At 37.3% G+C, this 25,517-nt stretch overlaps 1 protein-coding gene across 3 annotated transcripts in view; it reads right to left on the bottom strand.

The window, feature by feature from the left end:
* ANKRD12 (ankyrin repeat domain 12) overlaps positions 1-23,745 on the bottom strand; it is an 86,804-nt gene extending 63,059 nt beyond the window's left edge. For 2 of the 3 annotated variants that reach the window (XM_039339205.1, XM_039339207.1), the window contains exon 1: positions 17,781-17,981. The gene's annotated coding sequence lies outside the window, so the exon portion shown is untranslated. Of the gene's footprint in view, positions 1-17,780; positions 17,982-18,013 lie in introns of those variants that run through there. The other variant, XM_039339206.1, reaches the window with a different exon arrangement.
* Positions 23,746-25,517: the final 1,772 nt, after the last annotated feature.

Here is a 25,517-nt window from a genome sequence, read left to right as displayed (position 1 = left end):
TCCATCACTGGAGGTTTTCAAAAATAAACTGGACAACCATTTGACAGGGATGGTAAGGTCTCCTGCCTTGAGCAGGGGGTTGGACTAGAACAGTGGTTCCCAACCTTTTCTATACCCCGCATCCTTAGAATGCTTCTGATATATTCTCGCACTCCTTACAAAAGTTCAAAATGACAACAACAAATTATGCATATACACTATAATTTTGAAAACCCAAGCTTTTGCACCCCCTGTAATATCGTCTCACACCCCTGGTTGGAAACCCCTGGATTAGAAGAACTCTGGATCCCTTCCAACCCTGTGATTCTATGTTCTATATATTTTATATTTGTAACAGTATTGGAGAAAGTTGGAAGTTATTTATTTCTATTAGGTTTTCTTTATTTCTTTGCACCTTCCCTTCCCTGCCGTTCCCCTATCTTTTTCCTTTTTAATAATTTTTGTTTGCTTTTTTATATTTTATCTTTCGTAGATGTTTAATGAAGTATTTTATAGAACAATGGGTCTTGAACTCTGCTTATAAGTACATATTAAATAAAAATACCAAATATTAGAGTTAAAATATTACATAAATTTGGGAACATGTTGTACACATAGAAAAGGCTAAAGGATCCATAGACTGATCAAAATGTTAAATTAACATTTTGTATGGTTAAATTAAAGATTGGCATTATATGTTAATATTTATCCTTGGATAAACAATGATCAAACTGATATGCAATTTAATATGTACTTTCAAAAGCCATGGAAGGTTAGGTCTACAGTACATATAGAAACTTTAAAAAAAATCCTAGTACACAACTCCATGTTATGATGACAATTTTCATGACAATGAAAATATCTCCCTCCATTTGTTGCTCTTTGGCATGGATGGAAGCTGATGCTATCATTGTAAGGACCAGGAGCAGTTTATAAATTGCTTTATAGTAGTCCTTGGTTACAACTCTAATTGGGACCAGAATTTACATTACTAGGTGAATATTTAACTACATGAAATATCACATGACTGTGCTGCTTAGCAACTGCTGTCCAGTCATTCCTGGTTGCAATTATTAGGCAAGGACCTTGTGCTTTTCTTGCCAATTGCTTTTGCTTCAACTTCCCCAGACCTTCCCTCTCCATCTCTGCCCCTTGGCTGCACTGTACAGCATGGCCAAAATGAAGAGGCTACTGCATTTCTCTGCTGATATCCTTGCCGCCATTGCCCAAACTGACTTTCAAAATTCTTCACCTTGACTTTCTGTTGGGCTTGCCATTGCTCCCAGCCTCAAGTCTATAGGGCAGGGGCTTTGTCTGCCTTGTAAGGTGCATTGGTAGGGATGCCCACTTCACCAATATCAGCCCACCACCACCCTTGCCTGAAAGATTCTGCATGCTCCATGTATTCCTGCCCAAGGTCCAAGAAGCAGAATCCACACATCAATATCACACATAAGCCATATATCAGACATTGTTTCCATCAAAAATAAGAAGCAATGGATGGAAAGACAAGAAACAATGGATGGAAACTAACTAGAGAGAGAAGCAATCTATAACGAAGGAGAAATTTTCTGACAGTTAGAACAATTAATCAGTGGAACAACCTGCCTCCAGAAGCTGTGAATGCTCCAACACTGGAGGTTTTTAAGAAGAGACTGGACAGCCATTGGTTTGAAATGGCATGGGGTTTCCTGCCTGAGCAGGGGGTTGGACTAGATGACCTCCAAGGTCCATTCCAACTTTATTATTATTATTAAAAAGAATAGGGGTAGAGCAGATTCTTATATAGGCTGCAACCAGTTGTCATCAATCAGGCTTATTTCTTTGCTCAGAGCAGGGGTGTCAAACTGCTGGCCCACCAATCGCACTCACCACATTGCTGCCAATGGCAAAAAAAGTCACGATATGTTGCAACACGTCACGTGACCTTGCGAGTTTGACACCCCTGGCTTAGAGAAAAACCTAATAGACCTTCTCTGTTCTGCTTCCCTTTCATTGTGTGTTTGAGCTGGGAAGTTTTTAGTCCTCCTCCTGTGATTCTTCCAGCTGCTCAGGTGTTGCCTGTGTTTGATCAGCCACATATGATTCCTCCAGATGCTTATCTACTACAGATTCAGTTGGAGCTTCATTTTTTAGGGTCAGATCCAGAATCTGAGCCTGGCCCTTGACAGATGTTCCACTAACTTTACAGTAAGTGTTTGAAGCAGGACCAGCCAAGTCTCACAAATCCATGATTGAGCTGGTGTTCAGGCTGCACCACCATTGGCAGCAGCAGTTAAATGCCCCCCCCTCTACTCAAGGGTTAAGAATTCTTTCTCACCACTACACTCACTGAATGGTAACAAGAGGCCTGTCTGCACTTGGAAGTGGATGTTGCTTTGTCAAAGCTATTACTTGGCCAAGGGATTCCCATGTGGCAAAGCGATTGTAGGGGGAAGTAGTGGAGAGAGTGCCCTACATACATGGTTGATAGAGCCCACATACCATGGAGCTTGAGGCCAGCCAGCATCACTGAGGCCAGTGGAGGGAGGAAGGCAAAGAAGCTGTCAAAGCTCAGCTGGGGCGATAAATGATGGCTGGTCACCACATGCTCAAATTTTGAACATTTGATCACAGGGATGCTGAGATCATCATGTGCAAAGACTGGTCATAAATAGTTTTTTTCAGTGCTATCCTAACTTTGAACACTTGCTGAATAAATTGATATAACCCATGAACCGTATATTTTACAGTAGATTCCTGCCTACAAGATGGTCAATCATATTTGATTCAGCATCATTAATCTCTCCAAAGCATTTTTCCTCAGTGTTTCATATTTGTATTCATTTTTGTCCAACTGAATCAAGGGTGATCTGTGGCAGGGGTCTCTAACCTTGGCAACTTTAAAACTTATGGACTTTAACTCCCAGAACTCCACACCTAGCAAAGCCCAGGTTGGAAACCCGATCTACAGCATCTTAATACACTGTTAAACTTAAATTAAAATGAAAGACAACTGATGTCAATCATTAGAATTCTAAAAATAAATACTATTGATAAAATATTTTCAAAACTGAAATGCACTTTTTTGCTTCCGTTACTCAATAGAGGACTGAAGTTCTATTTTTAAAGAGAATCTACGAGTTTTATTTATATATTGACAGTAATTTGGCTTTTCTGGATGACACTTCAAACATAGGAGGTATTTTTATTAATTCCACATTTCTAGATAAACATTATGACTGCTCTGGAAGAAAAAAGAAAATAGTGACCTTACATATTGAACAAACAGAATAAAGTAGCTCTCCAGGTTGGAAATCAAAAGGAGCTAACATCTTGCTGCCACCTACAGGAGAAAAGGAAGCTAACAACTGATTTTGGATTATAATTTGATTTCCAAATTGTAGAGAAAAAAATATTCAAATTTATGTTAAAGACTTAATTTTTTTTTTATACTGAGCATCTTATAAAATCAATTTGGCTACACTGAAAATGGTGTTCAAGTGAAGCTCTACTAATGCACGTCAAAGAATAAAGCCTATTTGATGGACTTCCCTTATTGTTTTGGGTAATTCATGAATTACCATATTTTAAGTTACTATTTAAACTGGACATTGTTATGATTAGGGTATGAATTTTATGAAATTTGTCTTAAAGTAACAGCAAGAATTTGTACAGATCAAGTGCCCTGATTACATAAGATATTTTAAGTAACAGATGGTAAGAGTAATAAAATTCTCATATTAAAGTTATATTTTTCTAAAATGCATATAACACAGCAATATTGTCTGATTTTTATTAAACGTACATGAAGAATATTTACTTCTTTTCATAGAAGTTAAATTGTGAATATTTAAGTTATCTATTGATTACACTAAAATAAAAGGTCACTTTGAAGGACACATTGAGGATACTATTACCTGTGTTGTGATTTACTATCTGCTAACATAATTCTATGTTTAGATATTTGCAAAATTAGCACAGCTAACAAAGATACACAATTTTAAACCATATTCTCATCTAGAGGAACACACAATCATGCATTCATGGAATTCTTCTAAATTAAAAAACTGAATGAGTACATGACAATGATATATTCAATATAGACCTGTATTGAAAACCAACTGCATTTTGTACATGTTAATATCTTCATATTAAGATACTGCCAAAGGACATAGATGTCAGACTGCCAATGGGCCCAAATATATTTTTGAATCGAGTGATATAACCAGTTAACTTTCATTTTTGTATTTTCATCATCAGCTATAGCAAGCAGACACAATAATAGAAACCATGGAAGCTTCTTGATTCATCCAATTATTTAGGATTCTACAGATGGAACATTTTCACTTGGAAAAAAAAATCCAGTCTCATACACTATACCAGACATGTCAAACATAAGGCCCAGGGGCTGGATGCGGCCCGCGAAGCCATTCTGGAAACAATGAGGGAATGGCCCCCACGCCGGCCGGGAGCCAACGTACAATTTTGTGCTGGCCATCTATACTGAAACGCATTCAGTCTCCCTCTGACTTTGCCCTGGTACTCATCATGAACAACCTGGCTAAGGAGAGCAAGCACAGCAGCAGCAGCCTTAAGGAGGAGGTAAGTGCAGCTGGATGCCCCCTTGGGGAAGTGGGGCTGGGCTTGGTGCCATGGGTGCTCGAGGGCCAGGCTGGGCATTTGACTGCTGCCCAGGGCTCTGGGCAGCCTGCACCACCATCCAGCCCCCCCCCACATGGCCTGAGAGGAAAAGTGAGGCTCCTCAAGTAGACCATGCCTTGGCACTTGCCCTGGTCCCATCCCCTTCTGCCAGAGACCCTCAGATTTGTCCCACTCCTGCCCAGGCCCCCACAGGCACCAGTTACGTGAACAATGTAGAGCTGGCCACACCCACTCTCTCCACACCCACCCAGTAGGCCTCACCCACCCTGGCCACACCCACCCGGCCCCCCAAGGGCAACTTCAATACTGATGCGGCCCTCAATGAAATTGAGTTTGACACCCCTGCACTATACAAAACTATAGTTTGCCTTAGTCAATGCTTATAAAGTAAGCCGCAATCGCCATCTGACTTTCTGCATTCAGTTTACACCCAGCATCACTAAAATGGAGGTTGTGCCAATAGTACTAGATCTTAATCCTATTTAACTTTTGTATGTCTCAAATCTTCCTTACTTACCCTATTCACTTATCTGACAAATTTTAATGTAATCACAGTAAAGTTACCTATCCAGCTAGCAGTCTGAAAGCCTGCAAATGCAAGTAGATAAATAGGTACCACTTTGGTGGGAAGGTAACAGCATTCCCTGAGCCTTGGAGTATAATTGTACTGGCCACATGACCACAGAAATATATTCAGACAATGTTGACTCCCTCAGCTAAGAAACAGAGATAAGCATCATCCTAGAGCTGTAAATGACTGGACAGGAGAAACCTTTACCTTTAAGGGAAAGGCATCATCATAGGTCTAATCCACAAAGCAGCCAAATCTTCATGAAGCAGCTCTTTTCTTTGCCAGCTATAATATTTATGATTATGTTCTATTCTTCCAAGTTTATACTGCTGTTCACTTTGGTCATACCCTTTCATTCAAGTCAACATAATTTGACTTGCCCCTTTGTTAAAAGATGACAAAATCCCATGATTACCTGCACAATAATAAAGTTATATGTGGTTCTTTTTTATTATTCCCATCTTGCAGCAAGTTCATAATAATTGGTTCTTTTGATTAAGGAAAATGCAAATTCAAGGACAATCAATGTAATTTAAGCTTCATTTTGTTTTCCTTAAAATAAAGCAAATGACTATAACCCACCTAGTTGTGAATCAAAACTCTATACAAAATCAATTCCTGTCTTTCCACAATAAAGGTTCATTACAAATGGCATTGCCATGGGAACCACACCCAACAGAAGAAAACTGGGATGGACCATTAGAAATAATATATCAGTTTATCTGCTATGCTTTTGATATATAATAGTTACATTTTTATTTTCTAATATGCATGCCTACATTTTCTGTTAATTATAAATAAAAATATGCAACTTTTGAATTAAACAGATTGAGCAAATTATTCCCCATTTTAGAGAGAGCTGTTCCTCATTTAATGATATATAACATGCAAACCAGTTGATAACTCTATAAAATCTCTTATCTTGAAATCTGTTCATCAAAAAACAAACAGGAAAGAATAGATTTAGATCCCACTGGGACAAGTATAATCTGGTGCTTATTCTGTCCATTCAATGAAGAGTTGTCATGTGTAAAACAACAACAATAGTTGGAAGGGACCTTGGAGGTCTTCTAGTCCAACCATCTGCTCAGGCAGGAAACCCTATACCAGTGATGGCAAACCTTTTAGAGACCGAGTGCCCAAACTGCAATCCAAAACCCACTTACGTATCATTGGGTGCCGGGCGGGCGTGGCCCGTTGGGTGGGTGGGGCCCATTGGGTGGGCATGGCCAATTGAGTGGGCATGGCCCTTTGGGTGTGCATGGTTTTGGTGGTAACGGCAGATTGGTTGGGATTAAAAAGTTCAACCAGTCAATTCCAAATTTGCGAGATCTTTTTCCCCCCCCCCGTGAGATGTTGAAATTGATTGATTGAACTTTTTTTTTTTGCACATGGCGGCGGAAGCTTAAAGTGAAAAGGTTTTATAAAACCCAGCTGAAGGCCTAACTAGGACTGGGGCGACTGTGTGCATGCCCACAGAGAGGGCTCTGCGTGCCACCTGTGGCACGCGTGCCACAGGTTCGCCACCACGGCCCTATACCATTTCAGACAAATGGTTGTCCAGAGTAATATTTTCTATAGTTTGAAAATATTTGAAACCTTTACATTGCTTAATAAAATGCAAACAACTAAGGTAAAACTGATAAAAGTAAATGAGGCCACTTCTATTTGTGCCATCCTAGCCATTAGCTTTTCATCATCTGTCATATGGACAGATTTTTTCCATCTTAATTAGTAGGGATGAACAATTTTTATGTTAATATATACATCTTCTACAAGAAAGTTATAAACTTTTATTTATAGAGTTTTACACTATGTTTGTTGCCCACTCCAAGCAAAATATATTCTTATTGTCCTCACTGATATGTAGACAGTTATTGAAAGACAAATGCCATAAACTATAAGCTCCTAAACTAGTAAACTAAAGCACTGAGCAGAAATGTTTTGTTGATGTTCTTCTTTACAGGTAATCCTCGACTAAATGATCACAATTGAACCCAACATTTTTGTTGCTAACCAAGACAGCTGTTAAGTTAATTGTGCCTCATTTTATGACCTTTCTTGCCACAGATATTAAGTGAATCACTGCAGTTGTTAAGTTAGCAACATGGTTGTTAAATGAACTTTGCTTGTCAGAAGGTAGCAAAAGTGATCACATGACTCCAGGACACTACAACTGTCATAAGTATGTGTCAGTTGCCAAGCATCTGAATTTTGATCACATGTTACAGATACTGTAACAGTTGTAAGTGTGAAAAACAGTAGTAAATCACTTTTTTCAGTGTCATTGTAACTTTGAACAGCCACTAAATGAACTGCCTGTATAACTTTCTGTGTACTGTCCTGAGTTTATGTTGAGTTTCAGAAATTACCTGTGATTATAAGAAACTGATACTTTATATATAAAAAAAGCCAGCTACATGGCTAAAATAGAGTCAAAACATAAAATTTCAGAGAAAGGACAAATTCTTTTTTTTGAGGGGGAGGAATATCATATCTGGTTTATTGAAGGAATGTAAATTTAAGCCCATTTTCAGTTGGGGAGGATTTTTACACAATTTTATTTGCTATTTCTAACCAAAGCCATCTACATAAGCAAATAATTTACCCATTAGGATTTGAAAATCTCGCCTACCCATCGCCAGTGTTATCACTATCAGAAATCAAGTCTGTGAAATACAATAAAGCACCTAGAGATTTTCTTCTCTTGGAGCTTTTCTGGATACATACTGATTGGTGAGCCCCACTGTTAGCTGAGCTGTTCTCCCATATAAATAATACAGGTTGCATCTTGCCTGGGTTCTCCATATAAAAAAAAGGAAGCAAGGGTGATCCAAAATCTTGTAGATTTATAGTCTTATTACAATCATGGCTAAGATGAGTAAAACAGAAGACTTGGTGATGGGGAAAAAAACCCTCTTACTGGAAGAACAAACTGCAATTTAGATCAGAGCGCTCCACAATAGACAAATGTTTTGTTTTACACTGTGTCATAACAAAAGGAGTAATTAAAAACAAGAAACCGTTTACTTCCTTCAGAGATCTCAAGTGTAGCTTTCAATTCCATAAATAGAAACATTCTTTGGAAGAAATTAGCTACATTAAAGATGGAGCCCAGACTCATACTCCTGATTAAGACCCGCTATTCAAACACGTACTTGAAAGTGTGTAGTGGTGTAAAACCCCATCCATCAGAAATAGTTACTTGTCAACTGTAGGCCCCTTTTAGCTTTAGATATCTAAAATCCCTACTTGAAAGAACAGTCACCTGGGACCTGAACTGAAGATTGTCCTATTTTCTCTTGGGCTCTAACATATGCACTATTAAATTTATACACAAGGTAGTTTAGCTAAGAATCTATTCTATTAAACAGATTGGTGTATTGAGTAAAAGTGATTATTTATCTGAACATTGATGTTTTTATTTAACACATATATTTTATTATTGAATTTTCTTTTACCTATTTCATCTTGGAAATATACCTTATATTTTACCTTTATTTTATTGATATGGTCATAAGATCAATCAATCAATCAATGTATTAAACTTAAGTCTTATGTTGAGTGTCTGGTCATAAAAAATGAATAATTATTGTTTGGGAGTAAGTCATACCAAACTGTCCTTATTTTAAAAAACATAGTTCTAAATTGAACATCGTATAGTAGAACATATATCAAGATTATCAAATTTATGAGATACCAAAGGTGTATAAGTATGCAGTATATATTAATGCAAGAAGAGTTTTTTTTTTAAAAAAAAACTGGCTATTTTTATTTAAACATTCTTATAACTATCATTGCCTTTTTCATTTTTCTAAGTGGGAGTTATTCTTTATATATCATCATTGTATTATATTTAAAATGACTGGAAAACATTGATATTATAAAACATGTTTTACACATGTTTTAAAATTAATTAGAATGCAAATTAAAATTATTTTGATTTTATTACTTGTTTAATTCAATGTTTGTAAATAGAAAAAAATAGTTCAGCCAATATTATTTTGGAAGCTTCACACAATTACCATTACACTGGAAAATGCCAGAACATTTTGCAACAGATTGCTCACACAACAAATATGGAGAGCAACATAAGTGTTGTATCTTTGAACATTAAACAAGAGAAAACATACTGGAGAAAAATTACCTTTGTTGGTTGTTTAATAAACACAGAGCTATAGTTATTCTATTTCTACCACCAAATCCAAAGCGAAGGTAAGTACTATATAGAGGGTCCTGCAGTTTTTAAAAGTTAGTTACTGCTAGTCTTCAATAGCATCTTATTATTGCATTTAATTATGCTTTGCAAAGCTTTTTGTTTCATTCACAAAAAAATAAACAGCTCCAACATTTGGAAATACCTTTTTTAAAATCTGCATTTGCAGACATGTTGCAAGTTGAAAAAATATGGAAGTTAGCATCACCACTATTGATAACACATTCCAGAATTCAATACACTCAGATGCAAACATTTCAAGTAATTAAAAACGTACTGATTGAAAATGTCTCCCAAAAATTTAAAACACTGTACCTCACATCTCACATAAAAATCCAGCAGTTTCATTAGAATCAGCAATGAAATAGAAACAAATTTATATTCCACATAATTCAAAATTAGCTCATCAACAATGATGCACAGCCAATAAATGGTGTATAGTGAAGCAAAAATCTTAGTTCTGCTTAGTTCTCTTTTGTGAAATCCTGCATGCTCCAAAGTAAAATCTAATAGAGAGAGGATTTTTATTATGCAGGAAGTTGGGTTTTGAAGCAGTTTTGCTCCATATCCCAACTGAGTGTAGAAAACAATACCTACTGCTTTCCCAAGTCCTCTGACAAAGGAACATTTATGTCTATCCTACATTACTTCTAATGATGTTTGTGAAAGAAATAGTATCGATAGTGTACAAGGAATTTGCTGTATCTTTGATATATTATGAAATAATCATGACTGTACTCTTCCATTTAATTGCAAAAACAATAGAAACAAATTTAAAATATGAATAAAATAACTCTAAGATGAAAAAAAATTCTAATCAATGTATAATAGAATTTGAATTCAAATAAATATATGAAAGCATACATATTTTAAAACAAGTATTTCAATTTATCTCAGTGAAAGGGACTAACTTCCAATATATTTTTCTATCTAAAAACAAAACCACTGTCTTTGAGGAAAAACTACATTTAAATGGTACATACAGCAGAATATTTTGAATTCAAAATATTTCGAGCTCAAAAGAGTTGTTGCTTCAACTGTCATTTGAAATGGGTTGTTCAAATCTTACTGGAACTGTTCTGATGTTGTTCCAAGGTTCTCGAAATGGTTTTGCATGTCCCTCTAAAATATTCTAAAATGTCATAATGGTTGTAAGGTGATGTTTTGCTTTTTTTTGCTTTTTGCTTAGCTTAATTTGTAGACATCCCCATTACCCAGAAAGTTCTAGGGGAACCAGGCTATTATCATTTGATCAACAGACCATAGTTAAAAGGTTAAACACTTGAACTCCTGAAAAAAAGCAAGATATAACAAACAAATATGTGTGATTTTGGCTATTGATATAGTTCAAAGGTTTATATTGTTTAGCCTTGTGTCACCTGCTCTCTTTCTTGCTGAGATCTCAGAAAAGACTAAAATTTGTTCAAAGCTATACAGTACACACTTTTGATTTAATCAAAATGAGATAAACTTAATACATTCAACAGTCTAATTACATTTAAATTAATTTTAAAAACATTTTTTGTTCATTCTGCTTAGTATCTACATTCTCTGATAAGTCAATGGTTAATGTAGTTCTATGCTAAGTTCAGAGAAGAGACGAGTGCAATACAGATAGTCCTCAAATTACAAATACAATTGAGCCCAAAATTTATGTTGCCAAGTGAAACATTTATTAAATGAATTTTACGACTTTTCTTGCCACAGTTGTTAAGTGAATCATTGCATTTATTAAGTTAGTAATATGGTTGTTAAGTAAATCCGGATTCCACAATGATGTTGCTTGTCAGAGGGTCTCCAAGCTGATCATGTGATTCCAGGACACTGCAACCATCATAAATAGGAACCAGTTGCCAAGCATCTGAATTTTTATCATGTGACCGTGCGGATGCTATAACAGTCATAGTGTGAAAAACAGACTTAAGTCACTTTTTTCAGTGTTGTTGTAACTTTGAATGGTCACTAAATGAACTGTTGTAAGTCAAGGACTACCTGTACTATACTATATAGATAACTATACTCTTTCGTATAGTCATCTATATAAAATACTTTATCATTTCTGGCTGCTTAATGTTTAAAAAAAGGTCGCATGACTTAACTACATCATACAGGTATTTAGAACGTTTGATCTCAACATGCATGTTTATTTTATGCAAGTAAACTACATTACCTGTTTCCAATCAGTGGAAAGATCCGAAAGCTTAGATGACTGATCTAAAATTGACCATTCCTTGGAATTCCCTGCCTTCCTTCTACATGTCATTCTCCTGCTAACTGAATATCAGCATAGCTTTGCTACTCTTTTCATAAATGCACTGTTCTTACCTTACAGAAACTCAAAATGTATGCTACCAATGCATATGTTCAACATGTAACAAATTGAAACAAGTGAAAAAAGGAATATTTAGCTCTTTGCAAAGAAATTCAGTTGAAAAAGGGCCAGATAATGAAGAAAGTAGCTTGATGCATGGGGGAAAAAAATTAGCTTTTCTCCCCCATGACAATCTATCAATTTGCAGTTTGTCAATAAAACATCCAAATAACATGACTGAGCAGTGAGGACAAAGAGTGGATAGCATTCTAGAGCCTACATAGGTATTTTACCTCTGATCTTTGAAAGGAGGTTATTAGAAAAGAATGGAAAATTGAATTAGTACCCTTTTGGGGGGAAACTTTACAGTGGCACTAGAATAGCTAGATGAATTAATGAATCAATGAATCAATAAATTAATTCTATGGAGGATGAAGTAATATGGTGAGGACTTGAAATAGTATTCTGAAAGGTAGATGATTAGAGAAAAACATCCACCTCACTCTGAAAAAAAATATATATACTCACTGGGATTTTAACTCATAGAAGACTGGCCTTCCCTGAAGGAAGGAAGGAAGGAAGGAAGGAAGGAAGGAAGGAAGGAAGGAAGGTCATATTTTGAAGAAAAAAGTAACTTTTACAGGAACAGAAAGCTTAATTATAAGTGATGCTTCTTTTGGATACACAATGTGGAGATAGCATGCAAATTGGGATTCTAATACCACAACATCATAGTGATATGGAAAGGTCTATGTTTAATATGATCATATTTGGACTTCACTTAAGTAAGATCAGATAAACTTAAGATGTTAATGGTACAAACATTGTAAAAATCAATTAAAAATATTTTCCTATTTTACAAATCATTTTATTTAGTATCTTTTGTATGTTGACCGTAGTAGTCCTACAGGAATTTATAAATTTAGAAAAATTATAATGAATTTGTAGCACATGTGATTTAGAAGAGCAGAAATTCCATCCTACGCTTTGGTTTTAAGCATTCTTTTTAGTTGAAAAAGCTCTGGTTTTAAGCATTCTTTTTAGTTGAAAAAAGTATATGCCAATTATTATTTTTATTATGGTTTGTCACACAGTCAGCCAGATGGTTAGACTGGATTTGGCATTTTTATCCACCTATTGAGTCCTTCCCAAAGACCTGGAGTAGTCTATATTTGATTTGTATAGTCAATTCTCCTTATTGCTGGATTCTGTCTTTGCAGATTTGCTTACTAACTAAAGTGTATTTATAAGCAAAAAGTCAACACTCATGTGCTTTCACAATCATTCACAGACATGCAGAAATTGTGTCTATGAATCAAAATATATAAGGGAGAAGAAGAAAACAAATCTGAAGCTTATTTAAAACAACTAGCCTATAAATGGAGTTTATCTTTCATCTTGGCAACAATTTTAAATTGATTAATACAATAATATCAATATTTTATTAGATTTATTTTGTATGCTACATTTCTACATCACTCAGTAGAGATGAAAACCAAGAATAGTAATAAAGAATAACAATACTACAAATTGGAATAAAATTATTGATCCAAGAAACACAATAAGGTAGGTGATAAACTTTTCCAGGTTTGTTTTCAGGTTTCATAAACAAAGCACCTGTCCTAAAAATGTCCTTTTTGTGATTATCTGCCTCACTTAATTTGGCAAAGGTACTTGAAGATAAGCCTTATTCACAGATCACTAGAATCCAAATAGGTAAATATTAGGAAAAGATGTTCCTAAGTTACTAAGCCATTTAAAGCTTGTAAATTAAACACTAATACTTTGAACTGGGTTTGGAAATGGACTATAGACAGGCTGCAAAGAACAACATAATATATTTTGCACCTGTAAGTCCAGCTGGCATAGATGCTGATTTGAATGAACTGTAGTTTCTGCACTATTTCCAAAGACACAGACAAATCATTGTAATTGTCCATAGGAAGTTATGAGAACATGAATAATTTTTACAAAATAAGCCGGTCACAAGCTATAAGAGAAGAGCAACTAAGATGATTAAAGGCCTGGAGACTAAAATATAAGAAGAACGGCTGCAGGACCTGGGTTTGGCTGGTCTAAAGAAAAGAAGAAATAGTGGAGACATGATAGCAGTATTCCAGTATTTGAGGGGCTGCCACAAAGAAGAGGGGGGTCATGTTATTCACCAAAGCTCCAGAGGGCAGGACAAGAAACAATGGTTGGAAACTGATCAAAGAGAGATTCAACCTGAAAATAAAGAGAAACTTCCTCAGTGAGGACAATTAACCAGGGGAACAGCTTGCCTCCAGAAATCGTGAGTGTCCATCACTGGAGATTTTTAAGAAGAGGCTAGACAGTCACTTGTCTGAGATGGTGTAGGTCCGTGGTGGTGAACCTATGGCATGTGTGCCACAGGTGGCACGCAGAGCCCTCTCTGTGGGCACGCGTGCCGTCGCCCCAGTCCTAGGCCTTCAGCTGGGTTTTATAAAACCTTTTTGTTTTAGGCCTCTGCCGCCGTGTGCAAAATAAAAAAAAAGGTTCAATCAATCAATTTCAACTTCTCGCGGGCAAAAAAAAGATCTTGCAAAGTTGGAATTGATTGATTGAACTTTTTAGTCCCACCCAGTCTGCCGTTACCACCGCAGCCACACCCACCCAATGGGCTATGCCCACTCAATTGGCCACACACACCCAATGGGCCACGCCCACCCGGCGCATGACAATACATAAGTGGGTTTTGGGTTACAGTTTGGGCACTTAGTCTCTAAAAGGTTTGCCATCACTGGTATAGGTCCTCTTGCTTGAGTAGGGGGCTGGAATAGAAGGCCTCCAAGATCCCATTCCCATTCCCTTCCATTCCATTCTTTTAATAAATAAAAAGTAAAAGCCCCTGAGACTTTGAGCCTCTAACGCAGTGGTTCTCAACCTGTGGGTCGGGACCCCATTTGGGGTCGAACAACCATTTCACGGGGGTCGCCAAACAACGCAGTCCGCCATTTTTTTCTCCTTTTCCTTAGCTGTGCTACTCCCTTTTATTCTATTGGCTTTTGAAAGCCAATAGAATAGACTCTCTTGAATAGAGTCTAATTCTATTGGCTTTCAAAAGCCAATAGGAATTGTCCAGGCTGTCTCTGCCCTGCTGAGCCCGTCAAAAGTCCCATTCTGCAAACGGTGCTGCACCAGTTGAGTAGTCCTCGACTTACGACCAGTTGGGGGTTGCGGCATTAAAAAGGTTGAGAACCACTGCTCTAACGGATCCAAGAGTTCTTCCATACCATCTACCTGATCTTTTAAGTGGAGTGAAACACTTTTCCTATACATGTAGAATACTTTTTAGAATTGATATGAACAGTATTCAGAACAAATAAGAATGAATATTCTTAACCACAAACATGATTATCAGAAATACTGAATCATTTTTCCATTATTCCAGCACATATTTATGTTGTGGTACAGTAGTCCATGTTACTGATTCTGAACAGCAGAATGAGGGAGCATTCATCTCAGGGGTGGGTAGGTAGGTGGGTGGGTGGGTTGATTTACATAGCTGCTACAACCTTCTTGGCCTACTTACAACTATTAAACATTTATCTCTATATGAATATTAGTTTCAAGCTGAACTTACCAAATTTTCCCCTAAATACATTTATGTATAGCTAAATAACAATTTCAAATACAAATATAATGCAATAATCCAATACATTTATGATTGGGACTTTGGTTAATAATCTTGAAAAGAGCTCAACTAAGGAAACAGCAGGTTAAGGGCAAGTTTTATCTGTCATCAATCCTGAACTATCTTTTCTGGTCAAATCTGACAGAGTTACCATGGCATTTATAATCTCGTTTTCTTCTGCCACATGAAATATTGCCAACATTGTATGATATTTTCACATCATGCCATGTGGCACACAATTACCAGTACGTATCATATACAAAAAAAATTACAAAACCTCTTTGCACCCCATTTCACAACTAACCAAATTTTTAGGTGTGATTTACTCTAATATACAGGGCAAGATGAATAGTAAGGAAAAGGATAAGAAACAACAACAACAAAAAAATCCAGAATATTTGTGAGCAAAAGGAAGAGAAACTTTTCATTTAGGACAACAGACAAACAAGTGGTTCTTATATTGAGATATATGTGATGAATACATTATGTATTTCAGGGGAAATGACATTCCTCTACTCTCAGTATAGACAGAAACAGCAGCTTTCAGTCTGGAATTTCAGGAACCAGATAAAGGACCACCTCAAAGACCAGTTAAAACCATTACACATCTGTGACATCTGCAATTATTTTCAGGCAGTATGATCCAAAAGTAACGGCTTGTGTGAGGCACAGAAGCAAATGAGAGCTAATCAAATCTTCTACAACAGCACTTCCTGTCTTCCAGGTATATTTATTAATTACATAATTCATTACTATATAATTTCAGTATAATTGCATTAAGTATTCACTGTTGCAAGCTTGGAGAGCTTTTTGTCTAAAAGCACATAGAAATAGCTAATACCGGTACTCTAGCAACATTCACCAAATGTCACCATGGTTCTCAATATGCGATTTTTCTCATTCTAAAAACTCTGGCCATTTTTAGCCAAAGAGTGGACTTCTTTTCCTTTATTTTTTTATTTTCAAGCCATTTCACTTTTAAAAGTTAAATACGAATTTAAGAACTGGCAAAAGTCAAGCAAGAAACAGAAAGCTACTTAAAGTAAAAGACTTTTGACATAAATATTTTATTCAGTCTTAAGACCCAGCCAAGAGACACGTCCTGCACCAAACTAGGTTAACCGGCTTGCCTGAACTTAAGGCGCAGTTTTTAAATAATATTTTACTCCTAGCACACACTATCCATCAGAATGATGCTGGCAATAACTATTTCCGTAAGCTCTAGAAACGGCGTTTATGCTTTCTCTCCCCCCCCCCTCAGCAGCCTGTAGAAATCTACGCACTCACTCACTGGCGGGGGCGCGCGCGCGCCCGCTAACCACCGCCTCTTCCTTTTAAAAAGGGCTGACAATGCTGCAGCCCAGTAAACTCGGGAGTTAGCAGCGCTGGGATTGCTATGAATTACCCTACTTTGGCCCATAAAAACAGAAGCCTTAGTATATGATGGGGAACACGGAGAGAACGCGTATCAGGGACCAGCCCCCAAGTACGGAGAAGAAGTGACAGCAGCGGCGGCCATGGCTCCAGCTGCAGCCGCGCCAAAGGTGACAGGCTGGGAGAGTGCAAGAAAGCAGGGACTGCTGACTACCGAGCGACGGTTCCAGAGAATGCAGCCTTTTCGTGGAGGCTGAGAAGAAGGCGTGTCGGGAGAGCTGAGAAGATTCGTGCCCGTTCTAGGAAAGCAAACCGGCTCCAGTACCTCCATTACGAGGAAAGGCAATGCAAGAAAGGGGGTGGGAAGCAGGAGGAGTGTTCTCTCTTCCTCTCAAACGCGCCGGGGGAGCAAAACGACTCCCGCTCAGCATACAACACACAGGACCCCAAGAGGGACGATTCGCGGGGTGCACCACCGTAAACTGTGCACTGACCCGGGTCTACACACGTACACGCGCGCGCGCACACACACACACACACACACATATACATATACATATACATATATATATATATATATATATATATATATATATATATATATATATATATATATATATACACACACATACACACATACACACACATACATACATACATACACATATACATACATATATACACACACACACGCCGACGTCCGTCCATCCGTCCATCTATAGACGGGTTGAGGCTGTGAGGGGCGGACATACACGCTCGCCTCTACCACAGAAAAACAGCCACATTTGCAGAAAAGAGCGAGTCTGACAGACACATATATCTATATATGGCAGAAGGAAGCGAAAGAAAAAATCTCGGAGCAGCGTTAAACCATTACCGCGGCTGTTTTTATTCCCGCCACCTCTCCCCCCTCACCTCAGGGCTATATTAACACGGGGTGTCATCCACCTAATTACTGTCGCCGCCGCCTTCATTCCCCCTCCCCGGACCCGAATCTGCGGTAGCGACAGTGGCAGTTTCCTCTCTTTACCTTTCCTCAGCGGAAGAGAGAAGAGTCCTGACAAGGCGGGCTGTCCTTTCCAAGAGAGCCAGGCTGCTCAGCCACCCGCTGCCTGTGAGCGGCGCCCCGAGTTCCAACCCCGTTCCAACAGCTACGGTAATAGTCGGGTTTGGACGACACCCCTTCCCCTCAGTTCAGTCGCTCCCCTTTCCCTCGCCTCTCCCCCTCCCTCAAGCCCGTCAGTATGTCGGTTTGTCACTCGCCTCTCGGATTGGTGGAAACGCCATTCACGTGACGGGAGTCGGGCGAGAGGAACGGGTAGACACGCGGTACGATCGTGAGCATTAGCGAGACGAAGGGAGGTGAGGAGAGTTCGGAGTAAAGGCCAACGTCATAATTGCCCGTTCTTAGCATTTCTAGGTGTTCCGCGGCAGTAATTTAACTCGGTTCTTAACATAACCACCGACCAGGAGAAAAAAAGAATAACGGGCACGGTTACGATTAGAGGGCGGAGAAAGTGAGTGTCAGTGCGCAAGCGTCGAGATCATCTTCTCTTCTTGGGTGGTGCGGCTAGAACTTTCTCGAAATACCGGCGGCGGGGGCTGGGGTGGTTTTGTAAAGACGCGTAGAGGGGAGAGAAGAACCTACGGACTTGGCTTGCCCAGGTGACTCGAACAGGTACCGGAGCACCTACGTTTAGGAGTCAGTCGTTCAGGATACTCCCTTCCCAAGGGAAGGGCTTTTCGGGGACGGTGGCGCAGTGAATTTTTAATAAACACTGAGCACGCATGCGTGGCTGGTTTGAGGAGCTCTGCTGCATTCTAATAAAACAGTCGTCCGGGAACAGGTGTTGAACCGCATTCGGGTTCTTTTCTTCCTTTGTACTTGTTGCAGACTGCCCTCCTTTTTTTCTTTTCGGGGGGGGGGTGGATGAGTGAAATCCACGAATGGCGTTCAGTGCACTATTGACATGTCATTGTAGGCCGACTTCCATGTAATCCTTTTGCTTGTCCTGAGTAATAGTGTCACGAACAACCGGTTTCTGTTGGAAGCTTTTGAGTGGATGCCGACATTGCAAGTTCGAAAGGCTGCTCGGAACACTCTTCAGTGGTTTGATCGTGAACTGTACCTCTCTCTGCTTGAATTAGAAAAATGGGCTTTAGATTAAGATTTAAATCAAAGTACTATATGTTGGTAAGTTATCAAGTACCATATTATTAAATTTAACCTTAGTTAAAAATGATTGGTGGATACTCAGTGATGGCCCTAGGTTACAACAACTGTTAAACGACGATTTATGAAGTTATCTTTACTGTTAAATTAAGAGCCTATTTAGGATGAATCTATAGTAAAAATATTTTCCTTTTTGGACCATAAAGTTTTGTATTTAGAATGTGTTGTATACACAATGTATTTAGGTGATGTATACAGCACTATTTGTATACAAATAGATATATGGGCAATAGTTCTATAAGATTGTTGTTTCAGTATTCATGAACACATATAGCAGATAGGTAGGAACCTCTGCTTTGAATTTCATAGCAAATTTTTAGCTGTAACAGAGTAGACATTATGGAATGGTCATAGAATTAACTGTGTTGAAGGATAGTTGGCTAATCTTATTTGTAGTATTAACTGAGAGGCTCCTTAAATTACATAAAACAGTTTTGGCTATTTAAAACTTCAGGACTGAATGAACAGAGCATAAAGGATTACAGTATAGTGACTTTTAGAGTTAATATCCTCATCCCCATGTTATTAATATTAATTTCCAAAGAAAATATTAATACTTTTTATTTGGTCTTTATAGTGGGATACAAAAAAAAAAAAAAGTGAAAAAGTAATCAATTCACCAGAATTCTTCCAGACCTGTGCAAATGATTAGTAAGTTTTTAGGCAGCTACCAATGTAGATGTAATTCTACATACTATAGCAGCAAAGATGAAGCTGAATTGTTAAGATATTAATTTGAAATAAGAGATTCAGAAAGATGGGGAATCATTTCATTGTCCTCATTTGTTTTCAATGTAATTGTATTTGTGTTTTATAATTATTTATAAACTGCCCTGAAAAGGAGCTGACTTGTTTAATTGACTTTGTTCACAAACTAGGACTACAGATCTGGGCTAGCAAAAAGTTGTTGCCAGCTAGTGACCTGTTTTTTGGGCTCTAAAGATAATAAATGTGTGCCTTCTATAACTTTTAATTCCTGATGATACTTGGACAAGGCCCTGTAGTTTTCTTGGCTAGCCACTGCCATCTTTCTAGGGTTGAGATAACAACTGGCCCAAAGTCACCCAGCTGGCTTTGTGTTTAAAGCATAACAGGATATTGGAACTCTCCCAATTTCTAGCTTGATACCTTAATTCCTATACCAAATTGTCTCTCTCATGTACCCTGTAGATATTTCAATAATAAACATGTTTGCCCATGTCACAGTGAGAAAACCAAATCTCCAATAATAAAAACCAAATGGTTATCTTGGTTTGAATAATTTCTTTTAAATGTAACATTAGATTTTATAGTTTGCTAAAGTGATCTTAGGAGAATGCATTGCCATAATTTCAAGAAAAAAACAATAGAGCCTAAATATCAGCATGATTCATTCAGTGTTATGTAAACTTTTTTTCCAGTAGGATTTTCGCTTACATTCGATCCATGATTTTCCTTAATTTTCCTCCATAAGATTCCTTAATTTTCCAAAAAAGATTTTATGAGAAAAGGGGGAAGATCCGTCCAATAGATATAGTTGAATATAATTCAAGGCATTATTTTCTTCTTTAACAGATTTAGTAGTGTTATTTTGGAAAATGAGAAATGCAGACATATTATTCTGAACAATTTGATCCATCAGTTTATAGATTTTTTAAAATTAGTTTATTTTATTATATCCTTATGTCATCCCCTTTTTCTAATCCTCCACAATATGTGGGTTTTTTTCTCTTTCACCCCACATGTAGAGGATACTCTTAATTTTGTTGTGTAGAGAATGCATAGAAAAGTATAGGTTGCCATAATACACATTTGACCATAAAAAACATAGTAAAGAATATTATTCTGTCAACATGCAACAAAATTAAATTTTAATATCTCTTCTGAAAATGCGCCTTTTAACCACAATTCTGCCATTTCTTTTTTTCTGCTCTTTTACTTCCCATGCGTAACTGAAAGCAGTACCATAAATGTTTTTTGTCAATCATCAGAGAAACAGCACCCATAAGTTGGAATCTTCCTTATTTATATTTATTTAAAAAATTGCAATAATTTTATATCTATTCTTGAAAGGTCATCCTATACACCTCACTCTATGATTAATAAGCACAACTTGCATTAAATTTTGTAGCATTAGGATTGGTTAGACTTTAGATGGAAGACAATCTATAAAATATCAAATTCATAGGAACCAATGAAATAATGCCAGAAATCTTTTTAAATTTTTTATATGCTGAAGCCAAAGTGACTGCTATTTCAATCAACATGAATATATCATTTATATCAATATTTATATAATGGGAACATGACAGTAATTATTCAGGACAGTAGCTGTGCTACTGACTTAAAGCTATTTTAGGTTTGGCCCTAAAGACTTCATTAATTATATTTTCTTAAAGCTAGTTTTGAAATATAACCACTAAATAAAAAAATGAGAACAAAATAAGAAAAAACTAGCAAATCTTCTTTTATCATGAAAGAAAAATGATATATTTTTGAATATTGAATTAGCTTGATTATAACATTCTATACACACATAATCAGAAATACATAAAATGAATTTTTTTGAATATTGAATTAGCTTGATTATAACATTCTATACACACATAATCAGAAATACATAAAATGAATTTGAATTTGCAATGCCATAAGTTGTTGACCTTAAACACAGATTTTCAATACCATTTTTAGCGTAATTGATGAACTAGATTTAGTTTAAGAATCTGTAGCTATTCATACCAAACTGAAAATTCATTTGAAATAAGGCAAAGAAATATTGTATTAAGGTTCTTTATTTATATATGTGTCCTCCAAGTCAAGCTATGTTGCCTCATCATGATGGGTGTGTAGCTGTTTCTGGGAGAATGGGCTATGAATGCCAGGAATTTACAACAGTATGATATAGCTACAACATCTGGGATGTGAAGGTCATCCTAGGTGCCCTTTTAAAGCAGGCAGGGATTTATATACGGGAGCAGTCACAAAGAGGAAATGGATGATTGTTTTAGCAACAACTGCAAATGTATCATTTCATACTGTAATGGGAAAAGGCAATAGTAGGTCATTCCTGTATTTAACCATAAAAGCCACCTGAATGAAGTGATTGATGTTATAATCCCAGATGAGGGGGGCCCCATGGAACAAATGGCACTTAACTAAATGGCAGCAAATATGATACTGAGAACAGTTGAGGGTTTTTGAGTACCAATAATTTTAGGACATGGCTAGATTGAAGCCATGTCTAGTTCTGGGCATCTAGTTGCCGTGAAGTTGCAATGTAGGAAAATAAAAACTGAAACTGTGAAAACAAAATTACAGTGGGAACATAGAACATAAGAAACATGGGTCTGGAAAATCTCAACACAATGAAATACAATGAATCAGTTACACAATGCATCTCAGGTATTAATGAATTGAAATAACGAGTTGAATAGTTTCATTTTTTTTTACTAAGGAAATAAAAAAATGGCATTTCACAGGGATTATTGCGAAGACAATACTGAGGTAGAGTCTAATCAGTGACAAAATATATCTTACACTTAAGGGACAGCCTTGCTTTAATAACTGATGCAGTATAGAGGTTAATGAATTTTATGATCAAGTTCAATCTGAAATGAACAGAATGTGCAAACAAGATATGCTGCGTGTGGTTGGAGAATGGAACGTCAGAATTGGAAAAGGAGGAAAACAATGTTAGACTATATGGCCTAGGACAGAGTTCTCCAACCTTTTGGGGCTTGCAGCCTGGAGGAGAGAGCAGTTTCCAAATTACTGTGTGCGCATGCATGCACACAAATGGGGACAAGCCCACTGGCCCATTACTAGTGGTCGTGCATACACTGGTGCCATGCGCATGTGCGAACGGCCACACCCCTGCGGTGGCTAGTGCCCGTTCATGCATGCGCAGATGGGGCGTGCACACCCGCTGCGCTAGCATTCCTGTTCGAACCCACATGCATATTCACACAGCTGTGGGTGCTAGCGTGAGTTGGGAATGTGCACCCATGCATGTGCGCCCCGCTCAGCCATTTCTGCGGCCCGCTGACCAAGAGCCTGTAGCCCAATAGCGGCCTGTGGCAGAACAATTTAGTTTTTAACAATCCAATAATTTATTGCTAACACATTCTTCAAACAACCTAAACAACTGCTACATATATGGACATCTCTAGATATAGTACACAAAAATTAAATGGACTACATTATTAGCAATCATTGGAAAAGTTGTTATAATAGAAAAATGTGGCCAGGGACTGATCAACTGCTCATGTACAAGTTCCAAACCAGTTTCTACAATATGATCCTGAGCATCTACCCACCATTTTCAAGGATAACATCAAGAATTGCTTTCTAGAATAGAATAGCATAAGAAATAGAATAGTTGGAAGGGATCTTGTAGGTCGTCTAGTCCAACCCCCTTCCCAAGTAGGAGTCCCTATACCATTTCTGACAGATGGCAGTCCAGCACACAAAAATTAAACGGACTACATTATTGGCAATCATTGGAAAAGTTGTTATAATAGAAAAATGTGGCCAGGAGCTGATCAACTGCTCATGTACAAGTTCCAAGTCATGCTAAACTGAAAGAAAATCAAACAGTTTCTACAATATCCTGAGCATCTGCCCACCCTTTTCAAGGATAACATCAAGAATTGCTTTCAAGAATAGAGTAGAATAGAATAGCAGAGTTGGAAGGGACCTTATAGGTCATCTAGTCCAACCCCCTGCCCAAGTAGGAGTCTACACCATTTCTGACAGATGGCAGTCCAGTCTCTTCTTGAAAGCCTCCAGCGATGAAGCACCAACAACATCTGAAGGCAGTCTGTTCCATTGGTTGATTGTTCTCACTGTCAGGAAATTTGTCCTTATTTCCAGGTTGAATCTCTCCTTGATCAGTTTCCATCTGTTATTCCTTGTCTGGCCTTCAGGTGCTTTGAAAAATAGGTTGACCACCTCCTCTCTGTTAATAGTCCTTAAAATATTGGAACACTACTATCAGGTCCTTCTCTTCACTAGACTAGCCAAGACTTGAACACCATTTATAAGGAACTATAGTAGGGGTTCCCAACCGGGGGTGTGAGATGATATTCCAGGGGTGTGAAAACTTTGGCTTTTCAAAATTATAGTGTATATGCATAATTCATTACTGTTATTTCAAACTTTTGTAATCAGAAGCGTTCTAGGGGTGCAGGGTATAGAAAAGATTGGAAACCACTGAACTAGAGGAACTGAAATCAAATAAGTTATTACGGATCAATATGAAAAGAGATTGTAAAAGATCCAGTAGCAGATGAACACTGCATGTCAGAACAGATGATGGAAAATTGCCAAGAAGAGATAAGTCAAAACTAAGAAAACCAGAGATCATGGAAAGAAACTTAATAAAAAATTTCAGAGAAAAGACAAGCAGAATTATAATGACATCTGTAAAGATATTGAGGATAGAAACAGATTATGGAAAAACAGGGCAAGCCTTCCAAAAGATTTTTGAACCCAGAAGAATGTGGTATACTAAAAGATCCAACTTGACAGATGACCAGTTCAAAAATCAGCAAGATACAAGGACTATACTGAAATTCTATACAATAGGTATATTAGTATTCAAAATACTTTAGATTTTTCCTGTTTATAAGAAACTCTAATAGAAGATGAATTTAGATTGCATTATGATCATTGCCACAATAGAAAGCTACAAGAATATATGGGTATCTTCAGAACTATGGCAATCAACAGAAGAATTTAAGATTCTGACCCAAACTATGCCACAAAGCAGTTCCAAAATATCTTATTGGGAGGATGTGCAATAAAACCTATTGCTTAGTTCTTTCATTGTATCTATCTGATATAGTTTGGTTTTTTGCAGACTGCACATCATTATTGACAAATCGATGACTAATTCATTTTGCTGTTGATCAGAAATTTAAAAAAACTTGTTTTTCTCATTTATTTATTTACTAACTTTATTTTATGTATGTTTCTGGGTGATGTACACAATTTAAAATTTATATTTATAATACAAAATCCCAAACTGAAGCAGGATTGTCTACATTTTTAAATTTTAGGTAATCAGCTTGGCTGGATACTTACTTCAAAAATAGCTATAGTTGGCATTAATAGATATACCATCTTAATATAATAATTATTTGTCTACTTGATTTGTATGCTGCCACAATTAAAAGGACAGCACTTCACGTACATAATCAGAAATTAAACACCTATGATAAATGAATAATAAAAACAATAAGAGCACAGTAACACAATAGTCATTATGATGATGTCAGTTCTTTTCTGAAAGACTTTCCAGACCAACTCAATTTTTAGTAGCTTGTGGAAAGGCAATGCTCTCAAAAGTAATAGCAAATCAGTGCAAGGCCCAAAGCATAGAGGTTAGCAGGTTCCCAACCAAGTTACCAAATGCAGCCCTATATAGAGAACATTCCAATATTCTAGGCATATGGAAATGAGGATATGAGTTAAGTTCTTTTGATCCTTTGGCTCCAGGTTAGGGGCAGGATTAGTGCATTTGGAATTGGGCAAAGCCTTCAGCCCTTTCCTCCA

Source organism: Crotalus tigris, unplaced genomic scaffold (genome assembly GCF_016545835.1).
Source record: "Crotalus tigris isolate CLP2741 ecotype Arizona unplaced genomic scaffold, ASM1654583v1 scf7180000017731.4096049, whole genome shotgun sequence".
NCBI lineage: Eukaryota > Metazoa > Chordata > Lepidosauria > Squamata > Viperidae > Crotalus > Crotalus tigris.
Note: the sequence above shows the minus strand (reverse complement) of the source record. Positions and strands in the feature narration are given on the sequence as shown.